The following is a 22,919-nucleotide window of genomic DNA, read 5'->3' as shown; positions in this document are numbered from 1 at the left end:
TCTCTCTCTCTCTCTCTCTCTCTCTGCCTCCCTATCTCTCTCTCTCTCTCTCTCTCTCTCTCTCTCTCTCTCTCTCTCTCTTGTTTTTTGGTCCTTTGATGTACTCATAATCCAGTATATGCCTGGGATAAAGGAATTTCTTTTTTGTCTTGCTATAAATTTTATTTTATGTACAGAATTTTATGGGTTATTTAATGGTTACTGTGTTAGGAAAAGTGCATATTTTCATAATCAATGTTTGGCTCTAAAGAATTATATGAGAAAAAATATTTTCAACCATTTCTAGTGAAAGGTTACAGTTTTTGGTGGTAGCAGGAACCTAACCCCCTATTTCCTATCCTTTTAATGTATCAAAATTCATGGGTTTTTTTACATAGTTTTCTAGGAACATTACCCCCACAAAAGTTAGGGATTGACTTTGCGGGTATATGTGTATGTATGTTTGTGTATGCATTCTTGCATATATGTATGCATGCATTCAGTCTTCCTTACATATAAAAGTCAGGTTTATGGCATATGTATTCCCTCCACCCATTCCACCATAGATATATATAATTTATCTCAGGTATTTTTTTTATTATTTTTCAATATGTTATTTATTTATTTATTTTCAGTTTTCTACATTCACTTCCATAAGTTTAAATTTTTTCCCCCTCTCTCCCACCACCCTCCCCAAAATGGCATGTGATCTGATATGAGCTCTACACATATATTCCTATTAAACACATTTTCACATTAGTCATGTTGCATAGAAGAATTCTAATGAATGGGAGAAATCATGACAAAGAAAACAAAACAAAAGAAAACAAAAGAGAAAAGAGTTTGCTTCACTCTGCATTTTGACTCCATAGCTCTTTTTTCTGGATGTGGATGACATTTTCCATCATAAGCCCTTGGGAAAAGTTTTAAAAGATCCTTGCATTGCTGAGAAGGGCTAAGTCTATCAAACTCGGTCCTCACACATTGTGGCTGTTACTGTGTACAATGTTCTAGTTCTGCTCCCCTCATGCAGCATCATATCATATAAATCTTTCCAGGTTATTATGAAATCTGTCTGCTCCTCATTTCTTATAGCACAATAGTATTGCATTACATTCATATATCACAACTTGTTTAGCCATTCCCCAATTGATGGGCAACCCCTCGATGCCCAGTTCTTGGCCACCACAAAAAGAGCTGCTATAAATATCTTTGTACATGTGGGTCCTTTTCCCATTTTTATAATCTCTTTGGGATACAGCCCAGGAAGCAATATGGCTGGGTTAAAGGGTATGCACATTTTATAGACCTTTGGGCATAGTTCCAAATTGCTCTCCAGAATGATTGGATCAGCTTACAGCTCCACCAACAATGAATTAGTGTTCCAACTTTCCCAAATCTTCTCCAACATTTATCATTTTCTTGTTTTGTCATTTCAGCCAATATGATAGGTGTGGTGTGGTACTTCAGAGTTTGCGTCTCTCTAATCAGTAGTGATTTAGAGCATTTTTTTCATATGACTATAGATAGTTTTAATTTCTTGCTCCGAAAACTGCCTTTTCATATCCTTTGACCATTTATCATTTGGGGAATGACTGGTGATCTTGTAAATTTGACTCAGTTCTCTATATATTTTAGAAATGAGGCCTTTATCAGAGACATTAATGTAAAAATTCTTTCCCAGTTTTCTGCTTCTCTCTTAATCACAGTTGCATTGGCTTTGTGCAAAAACTTTTCAATTTAATGCAATCAAAATTATCCATTTTGCATCTCATAATTCTCTCTATCCTTTGTTTGGTCATAAATTCCTCAATTCCCCATAAATCTGACAGACAAATTATTCCTTGCTCCCCTAATTTGTTTATAGTATCAGACTGTATACCTAGATCATGTAAAAATATGAAACTCTTCATGAATTTGCGTGTCATCCTTACGCAGAAGCCATCTAATCTTCTCTGTATCATTTCAATTTTGGTAAATGTGTGGCCAAAGCAAGCACCATATAGGAGTTCCTTAATAACTACTTGTTGATCGATTGCTTCATAGAGATTGAACCTTTCCCTCCCCTTTAACTTAAAAGGTAAACTTCAAGAATTACTGTGGTAAAAAGAAAACAAAAGAAATATCACCCCAAAGTTCACTTAGTTAACTAGTCCCTCAGTAATAGACATTCCTTCTATCAATGTCTCAGTACTTATAGCCTTTTTAGCTTTTATCTTGTGCTTCTAGCTTGTGCTCTGATGGCATAGACTTCAAGAACCTAAGGTTAGCTACACATCATCATAATAATAATGAAGAGAAAGAAGAAGGGGAGGAGGACAAACCTGAGGCTAGGGAGGAGGAAAAGATAGGCAAAATAGCAGAGGAATAATAGGAGAAAAAGGATGATGAAGGGGAAGAGGAAGAGGAGGATGAGACCTCAGAAATCTTAGTGGATCCATGATCTTACCTGCTGGCTACACCCCTTTTCTCTATCAGTGACAATCACCAACAATCCAAGACTTCTCCTCGAGTTGTCTGTGTGTTTGCCTTTCTATAAACCCTCTATAGAACATATATCCAATGATAGAAGCCCTTTTCACATGCTATTTATATCTCATGGATTCCAGTGCACCACTTACTTGGTCCTCCTCAGCTGCTATTGCCCTCCCTCTCAGATTACCTTCCATTTACTCTGTACATATCTCGTGTGCTATTTATTATTATTTTAAATAAAATGTACATGTTATTATTATCATCATTGTAAGTTTCTTCCATTAATGTTCCTTAAATGCAAAGATTATATTTTTGTCTTTCTTTGTATCCTCAGTGCACAATTCCTGCACATAACAGGTGCTAAATAAATGCTTGTTGATTGATTTTCTGTTATGCTAGAACAGTGCAAGTCTGACCATGTCATACTCCTATTCAATAAACTCTAGTGACTCTCAGTTACCCCGGGTATCCACTGTTTGGCATGCAAAATCTTCTGCATTATATTCCCTCCTACCTTCCCAATTTTCTTATACCTTTCTTATCTTCGCAAACTCTGTGAATAAGTCACACTAGCTTCATTGCAATTCTTGAACAAAACACTCCAGTTCCTGACTCCAAGCATTTTCATTGGCTGTTTCCTATGCCTAAAATGTTCTTCTTCTTCATCTCCACCTCCTAATTTCCCTGGAATCTCCATCTAGATTCTTATCTATAACAGAAAGCATTTCCTAATACCCCTTAATCTTAGTGCCTTCCATCTGAGATTATCTCCAACTTATATGGTATAAAGTTTATTTGTACATGCTTGTTTTGATGTTATCTCTTCCACTAGAATGTGAGTCCTTTCAGAGCAAGATCTATCTTTTGCCTTACTTTTTATCCACAACATTCAGCTCAGTACCTATCATATAGTTGGTGCTTAATAAATGTTTGTTGACAGACCAATTTTTCTCCTCTGCTCTCATTACATGATCATCCTATTTTCTTTTTGAGTCCCACATATGCTTGATTTTGTCTTTTATAGAACTCACTTGAAAAACATTCATTGGCCATATTTTGTAGCCTACGTTCATCCACCATAGATATTTCCAATGACTCTATAGTCACCTGCAATATTCAGCCTCCTGATCCCATTGAGTAGCCATATAGCAAACCCAGAGAAATGCTGTGTTAAAAAGATAGGCTTTGGTTACAGAGAGCAGCTTCCAATCATTGAAACCCTTGCAGAACTCCCCAAATGTGTTCTTGGCTTCCTTGAATTCACTTTGGAACTCAATTACTGTCTATAGTGCCTCCACCAGATTTCTGTACTAATGGAATTAATCAACTACAAGTCACAGGGTGAGCAGTATATATTCATCAATTTATTTTATCCAGTTTGGATCCCAGGCTGTCCCTTTTTTAGTGACCATGGATCTCATTTGGCTACCCCTGTACTATTCCAGGCTCAGTGAAATGAGCAAGCTGTCCAACGCCAATAAGCTGTTGTTGCTGTTTTTCAGTTGTGTCTGACTCTTCATGACCCCATTTAGAGGTTGGGTTTTTTTGGCAAAGATACTACTATACATATAATAGTAGCTAATTGGCACAGGGTCACACAGCTAGTAAATGTCTGAAGCTGGATTAGAACTCAGGTCTTCTTGACTCCAGGCCCAGTGATTATCTGTTATCCTAGAACAGTGCAGGTCTGACCATGTCATACACCTATTCAATAAACTCTAGTGATAGACACTGCACCACCTAGCTGCCCCCAAAGAACATGAAGAGCTTCACATAACAGGTATTTATTTTTCATATTTGAATTTTTAACAGAACACAGGACCATAGATTGCAGATTAGGAAATTAGGGGCCAGAGAGTATAAATAATTTACCCACCATACAAGTAAGCAGAGTTTAAAAATTAAAGTTATTTGACTTTGGAGAAGACAACATGGTACAGTAGAAAGAGCTTCAGCTCTTCAATCAGAGGATATGGCCTCAAATCTCACCTCTGATTTGGGTAACTTGGCTAAGTCATTTCTACTGTCTGGGCTTCAGTTTTTTTAACCTATTAAATGAATTGTTTGATCTAGATGACCAAATAAGTCCCTTTCTAGCTTTAAGTCTATGATCATATGGTTTAAACCCAGATCATTTGACTCTAAATCCAGCACTCTTTACCAGTAGACCACACTCACTCCATTATCCTTCAAGGCACTAGTAAACAGGCCACAGAGACCGATGTTTGTACTCAGTAGGCTGTTTAATAATTATATTTATGTCAACAATAAAAATTTACACTAATATATTATCTTATGATTTATAAAGAGCTCTACATAGAAAGTCATGTTTGTTCCTCCCAATGATAATGTAAAACAAATGTCTCATTTTACAGATGATTAACATTAAGGTCAGAAGTGCTAAGTGACTTCTCCAATGTCAAACAGCCTGAATATCCCCTCCCCCAACCACAATGAGAATTTCATTACCATCTCTCTCATTCCATTTTTTTCAAACTGGCATTGTTAGGATTTTTTATAGACAGCAGAAATCTGCCTGGAATAATAGAGCAATGAAATACAGTCAATGGAGCTCTGCTTTGGAGTGAGGAAGACGTGGGTCCAAGTCCTCATTTACTAGCTTTGGTACCAGTTGCATTTTTTCATCAAATCCCTTATGAATCTCAATTTACTCATCTGCAAAATGGGGCTAATAATAGTACATTGTTGTGAGAATCAAAAAAGAGAATACAAAAATTATCTCAAAAATAAAGCATTTTGTAGACCTTCAAGAACTATGTTAAATAGAGCACCTTGTTTTGCCCTCTGGGCATAGGGTTACCAAGATCCTAAGAAATGCCCAAGCCCTGCCAGCACTACAAATAGCTCTGACCTTTATTGATAATCTAGTCCCACCTCTGAAGGGAAAGAAATGCCTCTGAGGTATCATGCAATTAATGTCTTCATTGGTTCCAATCATGCCAATGAGCCACTGAAATCCCTCCCACCTCATTACAGTGCCAGGAGAGGAAGACAGGGAAATGGCGGTCATCCATCAGCCAGGTACCCATCTGTGGAGATGGGAGGGCAGGAGGTGAAGGCCAAACAAAAGGAGAGATCACAGAAAATTATGTAAGTAGAGAGGTGCAGGAAATGAGATGGGACTTTTATTGGCTCCAATTATATGCCGCTGAATAGATATCTCTGCACTGTCTACGTAGCCTTGTCAGGAGAGATTCCAAAGAGGATCAGTTCTTCACTTCTCTGTCTGACATTCAAGGCTTTCCTTGATTTGGCCCCATCTTCTCCAAATTAACAGATTCTTTAAATCATGGATTTAGAGCTGAAAGCAATCATAGTGATCAGTTAGACTTGTGCACACATGAGGAAACTGAGGAACAGAGGGCTTACGTAACTAGTATCAGAGCCTGGAGTCAATTTCAGACCCAATGATTCCACAGCAACACATTTCTCACTTTCCCATGTTGCCCTTTATCTACCCTTCCTCCCAAAACGTGCAACTTATAACCTCTACTCTAGTCAGGATGACCTCAACCTCCCACCCCGAAGCCTGAAACACACATATGTGCGCACTCGCACAAACACACACACACACACACACACACACACATACACACACACCACCACCACCACCATCACTACCACCACCAACACTAAACCATGGTTATTCTTGATTGACTAAATTAGAGTTAGAAATCTTGCTCAAGCTGTTACAATCCACCAATGATATCTAACTTCTTCCTCTCCTATCCTTCCTGTGTAGTATTACAAGACTTGGACCTAGAAGAAACAAAGTATCAATGGATCACAGATTGAGTTGGGAAGAGCCTTAAAAGTTCACTCGTTTTACGGATGAGGAAACAGAGGCTGAGAAAAGTGGTACGATTTGACCACCATCACTCACGCCCTTAACTTCAAATGTTTCAATATCTTTATCATCATCATCATCGCCATCAATAAGCGTTTCTTAAACACTTGCTATGGACTAGGCACTGTGCAAAGTACTGGGGATACAAAGAAAGGTAAAAACAGTCCCTTTCTTCAAGGAGTTAGCAATAATGGGTGTGACAACATATATATATATATACATATATATATATACACATATATGTATATATAATAGTAGCTAAGTAGCTAATTGGCACAGTAGATAAAATGATGGAATTGGAGAGTCTGGAAAACCTGAGTTCAGATCCAGTCTCAGATAATTACCAGCTGTGTGACCATGGATAAATTACAACTTTTATTTGCCTCAGTTTTCCTGTCTATAAAAGAGATATTAATAGAACCTACCACCCAGGTTGTGAGGTCGAAATGAAATATTTATGAAGCACTTAACTCAGAACCTGGCACATAGTAGGTGCTCAATAAATGTGTGTTCCCTACATAAATGCAAATGATTCTTATAATTTTATTATCATACAAAATATAGAGAGCATAAATGGGAGATAATTGCTGAGAGAAGGTGGTAGCTTTGAGGGAGACCAGGAAAACCTCTTGCAGCTTTTGGGATTTTAGCTGAGACTTGAAGGAAGCCAGAGATGCCAAGAAGCAGAGATGAAAAGGGAGAACATTCTAGGCATTTGGGATAGCCAAAGAAAATGCTTGGAGTCCCCTATGTGAGGAGCAGCAAGAATGCAAATGTTGTTGAACTGTAGTGATCTTTGAAGGGAGTAACATGTGAGAAGCTTGGAAAGGCAGGAGAGGTCTAGGCTGTGAAAGGCTTTCAATGTCAGGCAGAGAATTATCCATTTGAACCTGCAGGTATTAGGGAGCCATTGGTGTGTAGTGTGTTCTTTTAGTGCTTACCCCTTTCAGGAAACTTTTCAAGTCAAAACCGGCATTCTCTATTGGTGAGCTCCGACAAGCCTTACAGCCCAAACCTCCGCTATCTGTTGTATCCGGGATCAGAATGTGCGCTCCCTCAGAGCAGGGGCAATCTTACTTTTTCTGCTTCTATCCCCAGTACTCAACACATGATAAGCAAATAATAAAAGGCTTTCCATTCATTCATTCATTTTAATTACTGACTTCTTGGGTTGTTATTGAGCTGATTCCTACATAGAAAGCATGACTCTCCAACCATAATTTAAGCTCCTTGGGAGTCCTGCCTACCTCCACTGCAGAGCTACTGGTTTTTTAAATAACTACTTGTTGAATATGTAGTGAATTGATTAATTAATTTACTGCTTTTAAATTTTAAAGTCATCTCACAGTAGAAAAATGTTCTCTCTATTTTGGAGAAGCCGGGGGAAAGGAATAGGTTCTTCCAAGGAGGAGTGAGTCCGCCATCATTATAGCTGTTTAAACAAAGGCTATGTAACCACTTCTCAGGGCTGTCGTTGGATAATTTATGATTTTGGGTGAGGTTGGGCTAGCTACCTCATGGAGTTCCTCCCAACCTTAAGATTATGTGAATGAGTCAGTTAATCAGTCAATAAACATTTATTAAGCACCTAGGCACTGTGCTAAGTGTTGAGTCTGTGAATAAATGAATGGACAAACTTGAATTCCTGGTATGAGCATGAGGCTGCCTGAAAATTAGGCTGAAATATTGATAATAATGGTGAAGGCGATGATCTTATAATGGTGATGGTGATGATGGCGATGCAGATAGCTAACATGAATATAGCACTTTAAAGTTTGCAAAGCACTTTACATACTGTGTCATTTGATGCTAATAACAGCATTGTGAGATTTTTTGTGGGGTGGGGTGCGGGGGGAGGCATAGGAGTCAAGAACTTGGGATTTCATTAGTGTAGAGAGTTCACAGTGTGTAAACTCCCCTCTCCCCATCCACGTAGCTTGGCAATTCCTCTATAACTTACAATCTTACAGAGTTGTCCAGGGCCCTGAAATGTTAAGTGGTTTGCTTTGCTTGCATAGCTAGAATGGTTTAGAGACAGGATTTTAATTCAGATTTTCCTAATTCTGTGACTAGTCCTCTATCCACTCTACCTTGTTCACTTCCTGAGCCTCAATTTTGCAGTGCCTTACTAGTTGACTATTGGACTTTTTGAAACCATTCCATAAAGAGTCCTCATTAAAAAGGACAAGATTATAGAATAAAAGAGGTAAGAGGAAAAATGGAAGGCATCTAATCCAATCCCCACAAGAAGCAAGAAATTCTTCTACAATGTGACCAACAAATTGTTATCCAGAAGCTATTTGAACATCTCCAGTGATGGGGAACCCAAAACCAACCAAGAGGACTCATAAAATTTTCTGACAGCTTTAATTGGCAAGAATTCCTCCTTCTATTCAGTTGAATTCTGCCTTCCTATAATGGCTCCATTTTCCCTAGATCTGCTCCCCTGGACCAAGAAGAACAAGCTTGCTTTATATTTCATATGACAGTCCTATATTTTTTAAATAGTTCTTGTGCCCTGTGCCCATTTCATCCTTAATTTTTGTTCATACCAAGTATCCCAGGTTGTTTAGTTTGTCTAACCTCAAAGATTTATGTGATCTCCTGAGAACTAATAGGAGGTTACATGAATTCTCTGAGGGTAACTTCCTATGTCAAATATGTCGCTTTTCTCTTCAAACATGACAACCATTCTGGTACAGGCTCTCATTACCTCATACCTGGACTATTTCAATAGCCTACTGAGGGGTCTGCCTGTTTTAGGTATCTCCTTACTCCAATCCATACTCCACTCAGCCCCCAAATTGATTTTCCTAAAGTGTAAGTCCAACCACATCACTCCCCTAATCGTGGGTCTAAAGGACTGGGTTCCCATTTAGATTATGACTTAGAAACCCAATTTTTTGCATGTCTTTTTCTATTTTGAGGTGTCAGAAGGATCATAGCCTTGCAGGATTTCAAGTAAAGCAGACCTTTATTCAAATGTGTTAATTACTAGGACACAAGCTTTGCAGGTTGTCCAATTGTAGGGCCATGACATACTTCTAGTCTGTTTATTTCAGTTTAAGAGATAAGATGTGAGGGGCATCATGATAAGTAGAAAGAGTATTGGAATGGGAGTCCAAAGACCTGGGTTCAGGTCTTGCAGGCAAGAAACTTCCCCTCTGTAATCCTTAGTTTTCTCATCTATATAATGGGAATAATGATGTCTTTACTACGTGTGTATTGCTGACAAAATGTTTTATAGACATCAAAGCACCATGCAAATGTGACTATCCATCTCTTTTCTTTCCTTATAATATCCTCTAGATCATCTCATATCTTCTCACCTTCCAGGGCACAAAAGGACTAAGTCATTTTGGCAGGTTCCCCAAAATCATGTCCTTACATCCATAAGCTCCCTACTTCTCACACCTAGGAGGCTCTGGAAAGTCGTCTTTTGGGTTTCTACATCTGCTTTCAGAGCAGTTAGGTGGTGCAAAGGATAAAACACTGGACCTAGACACAGGAAGACTGGAGCTCAAAGTCAGTCTCAGTCAAGTCATCTAACTCAGTTTCCTCATTTGTAAAATGAACTGGAGAAGGGAATGGCAAACCATTCCAGTATCTTAGACAAGAAAACCCCAAATGAGTTTATAAAAAGTCAGACATGACTGAATAACAACGTGCTTTCTTTCTACCTTTCTCCTTTCTTAATGTTAGGGTTTGTTTTACCATTTTGTTTCTTCACTATTCTTTTTCATATCATTATATTTCTCATCTGAGAGAATTATAGAATGCTATATTAGGAAGCAATCCTGCCCAGGGTCACACAGTAACTAAGTAGCAAAGTGTCAGAGCCAGGACACAAACCCTGTTGTCCTTTCTCCTAGCCTCACTCTATTCTTTATATCTTACTGACGTTTTAAACACTAATAGTAAACCATTCTCTAAGAATATTTATTTTAACCATGGTCATCTTCCAGACTTGAATGGGATACATCTTTCTAACTCATCCTAAACCTTCCTTTTTCTTTGGGGCTTGTCAGAGTTTCTGAAATCCCTAGATAGGCAGCTTCTGTCCAGCCTTGGATCTCTCTAGTAACACTTCAATACCTCCAACTCCCTCAAAGATAAGGCATTTAATTGCCTTCTTAGCATTTCCAAAATGAATACTAATGAAAGGGGACTTGGAGCATGCCCAGATCACTCAACATGGGTGCCTTCTGCTTCTCTGAGTTCCCTTACCATGTGGTTAGGAATAACCTCCTTTGATTGGCTGCATAGCTGGAACAGGTTGCATCTTTAATACTGCCAGACTGGTACAGTCTTACTCTATTTCCGGCTACTTCTTGAGGGTGAAGATAATAAACAGTTCATCCACAGTGCAGGTGCTATGAACTGAACTAGAAAAGAGGGGTACCTACCTTCCTCTCAATCTCTCCTCTTATTCCTTGGCTCTAAGAAATGAGCCTGGTATGTTTTTTCCCATTTCTCTTTTGTTTCTGTGTCCCTCCTCAGTTTCAAGTACACATGCTAATCCCCACTGGACCAGGAGTTTGAGCCCTGCCTATCCTGGAGACAGAATTCCAGGTGTGATATTGCAGCCAGCCTGTTGGAGAAGCCCTGAGAAGCCAGGGTACCTTGCACTCAATCCTAATTGTGGCTTTTTACTTGGAACTTGAGACTGTGTTATATAGGAACTGAGCTAAGCTGTTTATATATTTGTTACTGTATGTTTAGAGTGAATATTCATTTGTAAAAACTAATCTAACCATGAAGTGGTTAAATGGAACTGTGTTGCAGAGGAGCATCCTGCATTTGGGTGGAAGTTATTATAGGGACTGGAGACATTGGTAGAGCCTAGATACTCTAAAGCCCCTTAAGAGTATTAGAGAACCCTGGAGGAAGGTTGAAATATAGCATACTTGGACTGTAGGAACTGGGAGCCAGAGTAGTCCATATCACAATAAACATATACTTTGTGTTTGTTCTAACCAGACATCTGTTGGGGAGATGTGAAGAATAACTGCTCATTGATACTACAAGGTACTATTTACAAGACCACTTCACACAGGTAGAACTTCATAATTAAGAATTAATAATGATAATAACCAATATTTCTATAGCACTTTAAGACTTATAAAGTGATTTCTTCATACAAACCCTGTGATAGAGCTAGTACAATCGCTGTTATGCTCATTTGCCAGAAAAGGAGTCGTTGTTGTTGAGAAGTATCCAACTCTTTATGACCCCATTTTAGGGCTTTCTTGGCAAAGATCCTGGAGTGGTTTGTCTTTTCTTTCTCTAGCTTGTTTTACAGATGAAGAACTCTAGCAAACAGTTTTAAGTGACTTGCCCAGGGTCACACAGCTTATAAGTATCTGAGACCAGATGTGAACTCAGGAAGATGAGTCTTCTTGAATTAAAGGCCAATGCTCTACACATTGTACCACCTAGCTGCTGCCAACTAAGCCTTAAAGAGCAACATGACTTTACTGAAGTACAACAGGTAGTGAGCAGTGGACCTAGGAATCAAATCACATTTTCTGCCTCCAACTTAAATGCTACTTTCTGTACACCAGATTCCCTGGTATCTTCCAAGACAAAGCTCAATTCCCATCTTCTAGAGGAGACTATACACAGTCCCCCAGTTGCTAGTGCCTTCTCTTTTCAGATTACTTTACATCTCTTCCATGTATATCTTGTGTCTAAACAGTTGTTTACATATTGTCGCCTTTAGAATGTGAGCTCATTGAGGACAGGTACTATTTGTTTTCTGTTTTTCTTCTTATCCCAATCACTTAGCACAGTGCTTGGTATATTGTAAGTGCTTAATAAATGCTTGCTGACTGACAGCATCATTGTTCCATGAATCATGAGGGTGGGTGAGATGTGCCAAAAGGGAATTGTAGGTTCCTAAAGGCAAATTTTGAGCACATTCAGAGTTGTATCTGAGGATGCCTTCACTGGGTGTATTGGGGATCAAGATATCCTAGCACATATTCAACCAAGTGCCCTTGAAGAGTTTGGCCTTTGCTTCCTTTGATTAATTAAGTGTGTTTGATTGAGTCTTACTAGGTGCTAAGCCTCAGGCCCAAACCTCCATCCATTAGGTGCTAAGCCTATGTGGGTGTGAATTGGTAACTAAGGTGGGGCTCCAGGTGGGGCCAACGAAGAGAGGTGCTAACTCCAGAGGCAATAACAAGAGCTTAAGTTCTGGTCACCCAGATGACGTTTGATGACGGCTAAAGAGTGCAGAAAAAGGGAAGACAGAGCTATTTGCTTAGGGCTCTCACTCTTGGTGGCATGCTGATGTGGAGACTCCGGGAAGCTGTAGCTAAGAGCCCTCCAGCTTGCCCCGATGTTTGGACTTGGTTAAACTCTGGTAACTATGAATTGGATTTCAATCAGACAAGGTCTGTCTGTTGATGTTTGTAGTTTGTGTTTGCTCTGAAGTTCAGGATGCTGGCTTTCTCCCCTGAACTAAGTGAATGGTATTTGTATGCTGGATTAAAGTAAGGTTGTTAACCCCTTTAACGTTGCTTTCCTTAGTAAAGCAGACCAAAATATCCTGGGCTTTTGCAGCATTCTGTGAGCTGGTTGTTGTTGATTTTACACTGCCCCCATAGCAGCTGCTAGCTGAATTGTTGAAACAGTGGGTTTCACACAAATCAGTTGATCCAAGGACCCTTCTTTCCCCTTTAGGTAGAGACCTAGTTCATCAGCATGACATGTCTTCAGTGAAAATAAGAATGATTATAATTATATAGGTAAGAATCACGCATAGGGGCAGCCAGGTGGCGCAGTGAATAGAGCACCAGGAGGACCTGAGTTCAAATCTGGTCTCAGACACGACACACTTACTAGCTGTGTGACCTTGGGCAAGTCAATTAACCCCAAATGCCCTGCCTTCCCCTCCTGCAAAAAAGAAAAAGAAAAAAAAGCGTCATACAGGATGAGAAAGAAGGCTTGATGGGGCTATGCTTTACATCAACGGAAGAAAGACACACTTCACTGAGATCATGAATCCATCTATCAATCAGAGTAGCAGTAGTAATTAGAATTAATAGTCATTTCTTTTTCATTGCCCGTTATGATTTATAAAACATTTGCCTCTGTGGTCTCATTTCATAAGGCTTGTTTTCATTTCTAGAGTTTTTAAAATTTGCAGAGTTCATTCTTTACAACACACTTGTGAGGTAGGGAGTATTAAATATTGCTTTCCCCATTTTATAGAGAAATACACTGAGGCTCAGAGAGAAATAACATGCTAGTCACCGAGATGGTATTGGCATAGCCAGAGATCTAAATCAGTTCTTCTATCTCCCATTCTCTCCTCCAGTGTTATTCCATTCTACTGGTGTGTTTATACCTAGCATCCCCCAAATCATCACCCTCTCCTAGCCCCCACCAACGATTGTAATTAGGCTGTCACCAGAGAAGGGAAGGGCTTTCCTTCAAGGCTTTGGAATGGGCAGCTCTGGGGGAACCTAGATATAGAGCTATTTGCTGTTGCTATAATGGCCTCTTCCCAGGAAATAGATGTGTCTGTAAGAGAGTGTCAGAGTTTGAACCCTATAAAAGCAAGGATAGTATTAGGACAAGAGAGAGGCTTTGTATCAATCACTGACCCATTAGCTAAGGAAGTTACCAGGCTACTGAATCTCCTTCTCTGTATCTTCAATTCTATCTGCAGAAAATGAACCTTTTGAAAGAAAGGTTAAAAGAATTGGCCAAGGCATCCATCCCTCACATAGGGTAAAATGGGATTCTGTGCTAGGGGAGGGTAGAACATGATTGGTGCTGCTGAGGACTGAGTAGTATCTCAGGAAGACTACAGATGAGGGAAAAGGATGTGGTTTCCTGGCCCTCAAAATGAACTGAGTATCGTAAAGTCACAACCAGACCATAAACCACTCCTCAATGTTGACAACATGGAGTGTTTGGAAGCATGACCTCTCCTTATTTACCCTCATTTTGCTTTCTGTGTCTGAAACTTCTTCCATGTGTCATACATCATAATGAAATTGAAATTCTCTAATGGGGAATATCCTGGGACAGTTTGCACTCAAAGTTCATGACAGTTAAGCAAATTTACTAAAAGCATAATAGATATAAGTAAAGAAATCCATTCATCCCTTTATTGCTACATCCTGAAGGCATAAATGATGTCCTTATTTATTCACTCATTCCTAGTTCATTCATTCAGCACTTTGTCTTCATGAATTAAAAGTGAGGGAATGAATGAATGAATGAGTGAGTAAATTAGGAAAGAAGGAATAAATTAATGAATTTACTTACCCATTAACTCATTCACTCATTTGTCCATTGACTGAGTTGTTCACTTAATCCATCACTCCCTCACTCATTTGTTATTTCTGATTCCCAAAAATGCCCATGAGGGTACTTTATCTTTCTGTACAGAGACTGATGGAGGCTCAGACTATGTAAGTCAGAGGTCTCATGTTTGTCGGGGACACATCATCACTACCCAAATTATGGAATCGTATCACCCCTGAGGCAGAAAGAAAGAGATGTGTGTAGAGGTCGGGAGAGAAAAAACAGAGACCCAGTGGAAACTCTATTTCTGAGCTTTATGAACCAACAGAGAATACTAGTCTCTGATCAGGACTGGAACATACTCTGAGGACTATAGTATTACATATTTAGAGCTGGAAGAAAAGTTAGAGACAATTGAGCCCAATCTCCTCATATTTCAGATAAGGAAAATTGAGGCCCAGAGAAATTGAATGACTTGCTCAGAGTCACAAAGCTAATAAGTGTTTGAGGGGGGATTTGAACCAACATCTTCTTGACTCTAAATCCAGTATCCTCTCTACTACTCCATGCTGCACATTGCCAAATTCTCAAAGGATGCTCATGCAAAATCACTTGCAAATTTCAGAACACTCAGTTCATCGAACATTTATCAAACAGCACTGGGTACCAAAGAAAGTAGCAGGAATAGCCATGGGTGGCCCTTCCACACCCCTCTACCACCCCAGTCAATCCCTTTCTAGACTATACGGGCAACAGGGGGTACTATAGAGCAAATTCCAAGGAAATCCCTTTTCCTCACCACCTTGCCAATGTTTCCTTCCCTCTTGGCCTGAGGCTGACTTCCCTTCCCACCACCACCAATCCTATTTTCTTAGACTGGAACTCAGATCCCTAATTCCTGACTCCCAGACACACTTCTCTCTCCCCAGTGTTGTGGGCCTGGGCCCTCCAGTTCTACTCCAGCTTTATCTTCATGGGTAGATATGGCTACTCACAGTACCTTGGTTAACAGGGAGTCACCAACTACAATCCTTCTAGCAAAATGGAAAACTATTTGATGGAGGACCACCAAGCTTTACCATTAGCCCAGCCACTGTGTTCTCCATAGTGCTGGGAATTACCATATGACTTTCCAATGAACTTTAGGATCCATGTTATGATAATTGGATGAGATAAGACATGAGAAATGATTGGTAAAATGTAAAGCTATTAGTTAGATTATATTAGCCTCATTTTATAGATGTGGTAGTAACACTAAACCCCAGAGAAATGAAGAGAATTACTTCAGATGAAACAATGAGTTTGTAGTAAAGTCAGGAATCAAATACAAATGTCTTGATTTGGAGCCCTGGGATTCTTTTATTATAGTTCCTCATATTCACTACAGGATTCCATGATCATAGCCACTATCAACTCTGTCTGTAACATTGCAATAATCTCCTAATCCCCCAGAAATCTCCACTGGAACTATCACCTCCACTCCCTCCCCACCAGAAAATCATACTCCATTCCTGAAACATTTATGTATGGGCTTTGATAAGCCAACTTTGGCCAAATCTTTTTCAGTTTCAGGCAGGGATGTACTGGTACATGTTTAACTATCAGATCTCTGAAGGAAAAAAAAAAGCTATGCATGACACATTTTCAAGTTTAATCTGCATTATTAACATTTTCTTCATCACTTTCTTAAGTCTAGACAATCAGCAAAGCAATAAATTAAGCCTCGATTTGTTACCTCTGCTAATTTCTGAAGTGTAAAAGCTCTTAGTAAAAATTTAGCAATTGGCTCTTGAGAGCAGGTTGAAGCTGTCTCCAGTGCCCCTCTGGTATAGGTCTATACGGAATTTCCTGGACATCTCTCGTAATGCTACTGTACACACAGGCATGAATTGCTACCACTTTTCCAATGCCCCTTTTTGTTTTGTCTTCCTCCATTAGAATGTGATCTCTTTGATGACAGGGACTGTCTAGCATGCTTTTATTTATATCCCCAGCATTTAACACACTAGCTGACACATAGTAAGAGATTAATCAAAGTTCTGTCTATATGTCTTTCTGTCTTTGTGCCTGTCTTTCTTTCTTTCTTCCTTTCTTTTTCTTTTCTTCCTTCCTTCCTTCCTTCTTTCCTTCCTTCCTCCTTTCCTTCCTTCCTTTTTCTTTCTTTCCTTCTTCCTTCTTTCCTTCCTTCCTCCTTTCCTTCCTTCCTTTTTCTTTCTTTCCTTCTTCCTTCCTTCCTTCTTTCCTTTCTTCCTTCCTTCCTTCCTTCCTTCCTTCCTTCCTTCCTTCCTTCCTTTCTTTTTCTTTCTTTCTTTCTTTCTTTCTTTCTTTCTTTCTTTCTTTCTTTCTTTCTTTCTTTCTTTCTTTCTTCCTTCCTTCCTTCCTTCCTTTCTTTCTTTCTTTCTTTCTTTCTTTCTTTCTTTCTTCCTTCCTTCCTTCCTTCCTTCCTTCCTTCCTTCCTTCCTTCCTTCCTTTCTTTCTTTCATCTATCATATATATCTGTATCTATGTGTGCATATATGTATGGCATGTATGTATTCAATTGGTCGTCCTGCCTCATCTTTTTCTTCTGTAATCCATCCTTCACACTGCTGCCAAGGTATTTCCTAGAGCTTAAGGCTGATCATGTCATTCTTCCAGTCAATAAACTCTAGTGGCTCCCCATTACCTCTAGGATCAAGCAAAACTTTTTTGTTTGGAATTTAAATCCCTTCACAATCTTGTTCCAGCCTGCTTTTCCTTATTCTGTTTTATTCCTCTTCATGCACTTTTTGGTCCAATCTGCTCTTTGGCCCTTCTCTTATTTCTCACAAATGACATTATATCTCACATATTTAGGCCTTTGAGGGAGAAGAATAAAACTGCTTCTTCTTTCTTGGGCACCTTCCCTTCTCCACTGCCTCTTAGAATCCCTCATTTTCCTTCATAGTTAGACACTAGTGGTACTTCTTACATGAGGTCTTTGCCCCCACCCCCAATAGGCAGCAGGCTGCGATGAAAGGCAGCAGACCTCTGAAGACGTAAGATCTGGGTTCAAGCTTTCTATGATACTTACTGGCTATGTAACCCTGGGCAAGTCAACTAAGCTCTTAGTATCCCCAGGCAACTTTCTAAGATTCTAGGTTACATAACAGATGCTGAATTAAATTTAGGAGAGGGCTTTTCTCACCTGGAGTTCCCCATACTGATAAAACTTTTATAAAACTTTATGAATTTATATCTATCTAGAACTTGTACATGCAGGACACACTGAAGTTTGCGTGTGTGTGTGTGTGTGTGTGTGTGTGCATGTGTATGTGTGTTTATCATCTTCTTCTATATGATATAAGCTTCTTGAGGCCAGAAATTGTTTCCTTATTGTATCTCTAGGAGCTAGCACATAATAGATACTTAATAAATAAATACCTGCTGACTGATTGATTGATGTGGTCAGCTCCAGTAATTGCCCAGTCGGGTGATTCTTGAGAGGATCTGGCCTCCAACCACATAATTAAAACTCCACAGATCTTTAAAAGTCCTGACTTGAGCTAATAAATGACCACCCATCACAAGAAGACTTCAAATTGGGCCCTGATTTATTGGTCCACTAATAGAAGCTCCCTGGTTACTGCTGTTAACCTTTAGTAACACATGTTCTTAGAATAATAGCCCCTCTTGTTCCTAGACTACCTGTATTTTCTCACAACGCTTCACCTTCCATTTTCTCACTTGAGATAACCACCCCAGAACACATAAGAGCCTAGTGGGACAAACCTGACCTTGAAATTAAGAGGTTCCATTTTTAGCTACAGCCCTGCCTTTACCCCACAGTGTGACATTGAACAAATCACTTTTGTCTGATCCTTGGTTTCCTCCTTTTGTTAAATGAATCAGCTGGGAAGCTCTAATTATTACTGAGTTTTCTTTATATTAAGCTGGATTCACAAAGCTCACAGATTGTCAAAGTGGGAAGGGACCTTGGAGGTCATTTAGGAAAAGTTCATTTTAAAAAGGAGAAACTTGAAAACCAGAAAATAGAAGTGATTTACTAAAAGCTATGTAGTGAATAAGTGGTTGAACCAGGATCTAAACCTTCAGGTTCCCAATTAAACTCATCTTCTACTACCTCTCCACAAATACTTTTATTCGGTAGCTGTTTATCCATGTGCTTTGTTTTTATAGCACCTACTTTTCCTATAATATCTCTAATTCTTTCAACATCCTGGCTGTCTTTTTCTGGATCTTCTCCACTTTATCCAATGTGGCATCCAGGGCTGGGCCCCACCTCTCAAATAGGATCTGACCAGGGCAGGGACAGATGAACTATCACTTCCTGGGACATTATATTTCTCTCAAGGCAGACTAAAGTCAAGTGGGATTTTTTTTGGCTGCCAAGTCACATTATTGACTCATATTGAGCTTGGAGTCTATTAACATCTCCTTGTCTTTTCACATGAACTCCTTCTTAGCCAGAATAGTCAAGAGTTCAGCTCTACTCTCAGGTCCTTGGCCATGAAAAATCAAGACTTTATATTTTCTGGGGGAAATGTTTTCCTAATCCACAGAGGTCCTGAAAATGGCCCCAGGGTTTGAAGGAGATGCACGGTTAGGGGGCTGTTATGCGATTGCCTGCAAACAGAGAAACACTGCTGCCTTTATTTACTACAGCCATATTCTGTGTTTAATGCATTCATAAGTTCTGTTGCTAGACTTTGGGAGGTTTATCAGTTTATACTTCCCCTCTCTGCTTGCTTAAAATAAACACCTACCCTGAAGGTGAACTCAAGAAATCCACAACCTGATTATATGTGAGTAGAACACCAGGAAATAGGTGCCGTTACAGTGGGAATCTATGACCCAGCTTGCACCCTCATAGGCCATTCCTGAGGAATGGAGAGGCTTACACAACAATTCAGGGGCCAGTGGGATTTGATCCCATTACTTTGAAGTAATAGGGGAAATCTTCAAATGACTTAGGGGCCCTGGGTTTTACTATCAGCATTTCCTTATTACCTGTGTGCACCTCCAAGTGAATTAAGAGAGACATTGTTTTCAGGAATAGAAGTGATAGTCTACACTGTTCTGCTCTGGTCTGACCACATATTCTGAAGTACTAGGTTCAATTCTGAGCACCAAAATTCAGGAAAGACATCAAAGAGCTAGAGAATATCCTGAGGAGGGAAATCAGCATGATGTTTCTGTGCTATAGGAAGACTGATTAGAGGAACCCATTAAGACCCTCCCTAATACAAGTACCTTTTCGGGCTTTCTATGGCATACAGGATAAATTCCAAAATGTTGTCTCATTTGCCCCTTTTCATCATGCTTTCTTTCATATATCATACTTCCCAGGTCCATTGGACTGTGTTCTATGGCCAGTGGAAAAGCTAGAGATGGAGATGCAGAAGGTTTTGGAGATTGGACAACACGTGTTCAAGAAATGTGTCCTAGCACTTAACAGATTACCTGACACATGGTAGGCATTTTATAAATGCATTTTTAATTGAAGTATTACATTGAAAAGGATATCCTTCAGACTTCTTATCTTTTCTAGATGAATAAATTAATTAATCTATCAATAAGAATTTATTTTTGTACTAGGTATCATGCTAGGTATCAGAGATACAAAAATAAGAACAAAACAGTCCTTGGTCTCAAGGACCTTACATTCTTTAGGGGGAGACATCATGCACACATACCAATATGTACTATATACACACATATGTATATATGTATAAACACAAACATACACACACACAACAACAACAACAATTTAATGGGGAGGTCATAGCACCAAAAGTGACCAGGTAAGGCTGCATGTGCGTTTTGAACTGGATTTTGAATCAAATTAAGAGAAGCAAGAAGAAGAAAAATAAGCATTTGTTGAATACCTACTATGTATTAGGCACTGTGCTAAGTGTTTTACAAATATTATTTCATTCGATTCTCACAACAATCCCGTGATGTAGGTATTACTAATATCCCAATTTTACACATGAGGAAACTGAGACAGAGGTCAAGTGAGTCGTCTTGGATCACACAACTAGTAAGTGTTCAAGGATACATCTGAACTCAGGTCTCCCTAACTCTACACTTAGCACTCTGTCCACTGCACAATCCAGCTGCCTCTAATTAAGGATTCAAAAAGGTTAAGGGAAGAAGGGAGTATATTCCATGCATCAGGAATTGGTTGTGTAAAGACATGGACAGAAATTATGGGGTTGGGGGTTAAAAACAGAAAGAAGCCTGATTTGTTGGGACCTTAGAATGGGTGGGGGGGGGATAATGTGTAATAAGCTAGAAAGGTAAGTTGGAGGAAATCTGTTAAAAGTTTTAAATACTAAACATTGGAGTTTGTATTTGATTCTAGGATTACTAGGGAGCTAATAGAGTATAATGAGCAGGGGACTATTATAGTTCTCATCTTACTCCCTTGTAATCTGCTTCTTTCTCCTTAAAGTTTCAACATCTCACAACTTAAAGTTGTATATGGAAAACAGTGAGCGGAATTTAACTACAGGATTCACTTCTATGGATTAGGATATTTTTGCTTCTCCCTTTCAGCCTTATGTTTCATCTCAACCATGACCCCCTTTTCACAGGGGCAGCCTGTTTCAATGGAAAGATTGCTATGTTTCTTCTTTTTCCTAAAATCTTTGGTGGTTTTAGTCTTATTTTTCTCATACTGCTCTGTGTAACTTTTTAACTCCTTCCCCTTTGATGGTGGGCTGATCCCAGAGGCTAGACTGCAAAGTCACATCAGTCTCCTGTCTCCTTGGGGAATTTACTTTTCACTGACCTCAGGCCACATCTCAAATAGCTTATGAGGAGACTGCACCAGCTCCAACTGGATTCCAGTGCCCTTTCCATCAGGCCTGTTATGGCTTTGAATGGTGGTCTCTCTCTCTCAATGTTCTTTGTTCTTTAGTTTTCTGGCTTTACTTCTCTCAGGTTGAGAGAAGCTTGAGGTAGGGTGGAATTGGTATTCTAGGCGGTTTCTACTGTCTCAGGGTGCCCTACCGTAGGGAGTACCTGGGGCAAAAGGATGGCATTTCCTCTTTACTTCCATACCTTCACACACACACATGCATCTTTATTGAAATAGAATGCTAGAGTAAGGGCAAGGGTGAGGAGAGCTGACAGAGATTGCAGCAGGAGGGAAATCCCTTAGTAATTCCCAAAGCACAAGCCTATATATCCTGTTAGCATATGGAAGCTGGTGGGGGAGGGCTGCTGAGTGAAAGAATTCAGGATTAGCATTCCCCACTGTTAATTTATAAGGCTGTTACCTTGTTGAGCTCCTTGATTTTTCATCCTGTGGAAACAGCTGTCATTGTTCAACTTCTATTTTTTAAATTTATATTGGGGCCTGGAGAAAATGTTTATTCCTTCATCTTATTGTTCACATGACCTATAATCATACTATTATTTTATTGTATAAATTATTCTCCTAGTTCTGCTTATTTCACACAATATTTGAAATGTGTGCTGAGGTTCCAGGAACTCCTTGTATACAGGAGTTTAAAAGAAATGTCTAGCCATAAGTTGATTAGTTTGTCTGGGACCACATTTTTCCTATCAGGCACAGATATAAACAAAAACAGTTAATAATAACATGGTGGTGTGTTGGCTGGGTTTATTGGCTAATTTAGTGAGGTGCAGTGGACGGGGACCTCAGCTATGGTCTAAAAGTGTTATCATGCTTCCTTTTCAAGGAGAAATTGTCTAGTGGGCTCTTAACTAGAGTAGATCAGAGTTAAGAATGCATCAGATGGCCCTAAAAAGGTGAGGCCCTCATGACTATAGCAGAAAATAGCTTATCAAATACCAAAGAGATCTGTGGGATGTCCAACAGAGAAATTAAAATGTTTCTTAGAGAGGGGATACAGAATTCAGTACATGAATTGAATGATAGGAAAGAAGGATGGAAGGAAGGAAGGAAAGAAGAAAAAACCCACTGTGGTAAGTTCCAGGGATACAAATAGAAGGGGCGGTGGCAATAGTCCCTGCTTCGAAGCTCAAATTCGATTTCAGAGATTCAACACATATAAGAAAGTTTAGCTGCAGAGTGAATGGAAAAACCCAGAAATCTATCCTGTTTGCATTAGTAGGTGATATGGCTATGCCTGGAGAATCTTAGGAGTATGCCAGGTGAGTAGATAGAAGACCTGGTGGTTCTTCATTTCCTTAGAAGGAAGTTTGTGAGCCTTAGCTTATCCAAGTATTAGAAAGTCATATGAATCTCCTGTATGAGTTCTGGGCAACTAGGGATTGGGGAAGGGGAAAAACAAAAGTACAGAGCAATGACACCCCTGATTGCTTCTTTCCTGGTCATTTGGTCAATATGCAGCAGAGAGGA

The 22,919-nt window shown here is 39.5% G+C and overlaps 1 non-coding gene across 1 annotated transcript; it reads right to left on the bottom strand.

Annotated features, from left to right (window-relative positions):
* Window positions 1–1,872: 1,872 nt before the first annotated feature.
* On the bottom strand, window positions 1,873–1,976 carry LOC118835018. Its single transcript, XR_005009385.1, has one exon. It is a non-coding gene; the product is annotated as a U6 spliceosomal RNA (small nuclear RNA).
* Between the last annotated feature and the right edge of the window lie 20,943 nt (window positions 1,977–22,919).

Source organism: Trichosurus vulpecula, chromosome 1 (assembly GCF_011100635.1).
Source record: "Trichosurus vulpecula isolate mTriVul1 chromosome 1, mTriVul1.pri, whole genome shotgun sequence".
NCBI classification, from domain to species: Eukaryota; Metazoa; Chordata; class Mammalia; order Diprotodontia; family Phalangeridae; genus Trichosurus; species Trichosurus vulpecula.
This window is presented reverse-complemented; position numbering and strand designations above follow the sequence as displayed.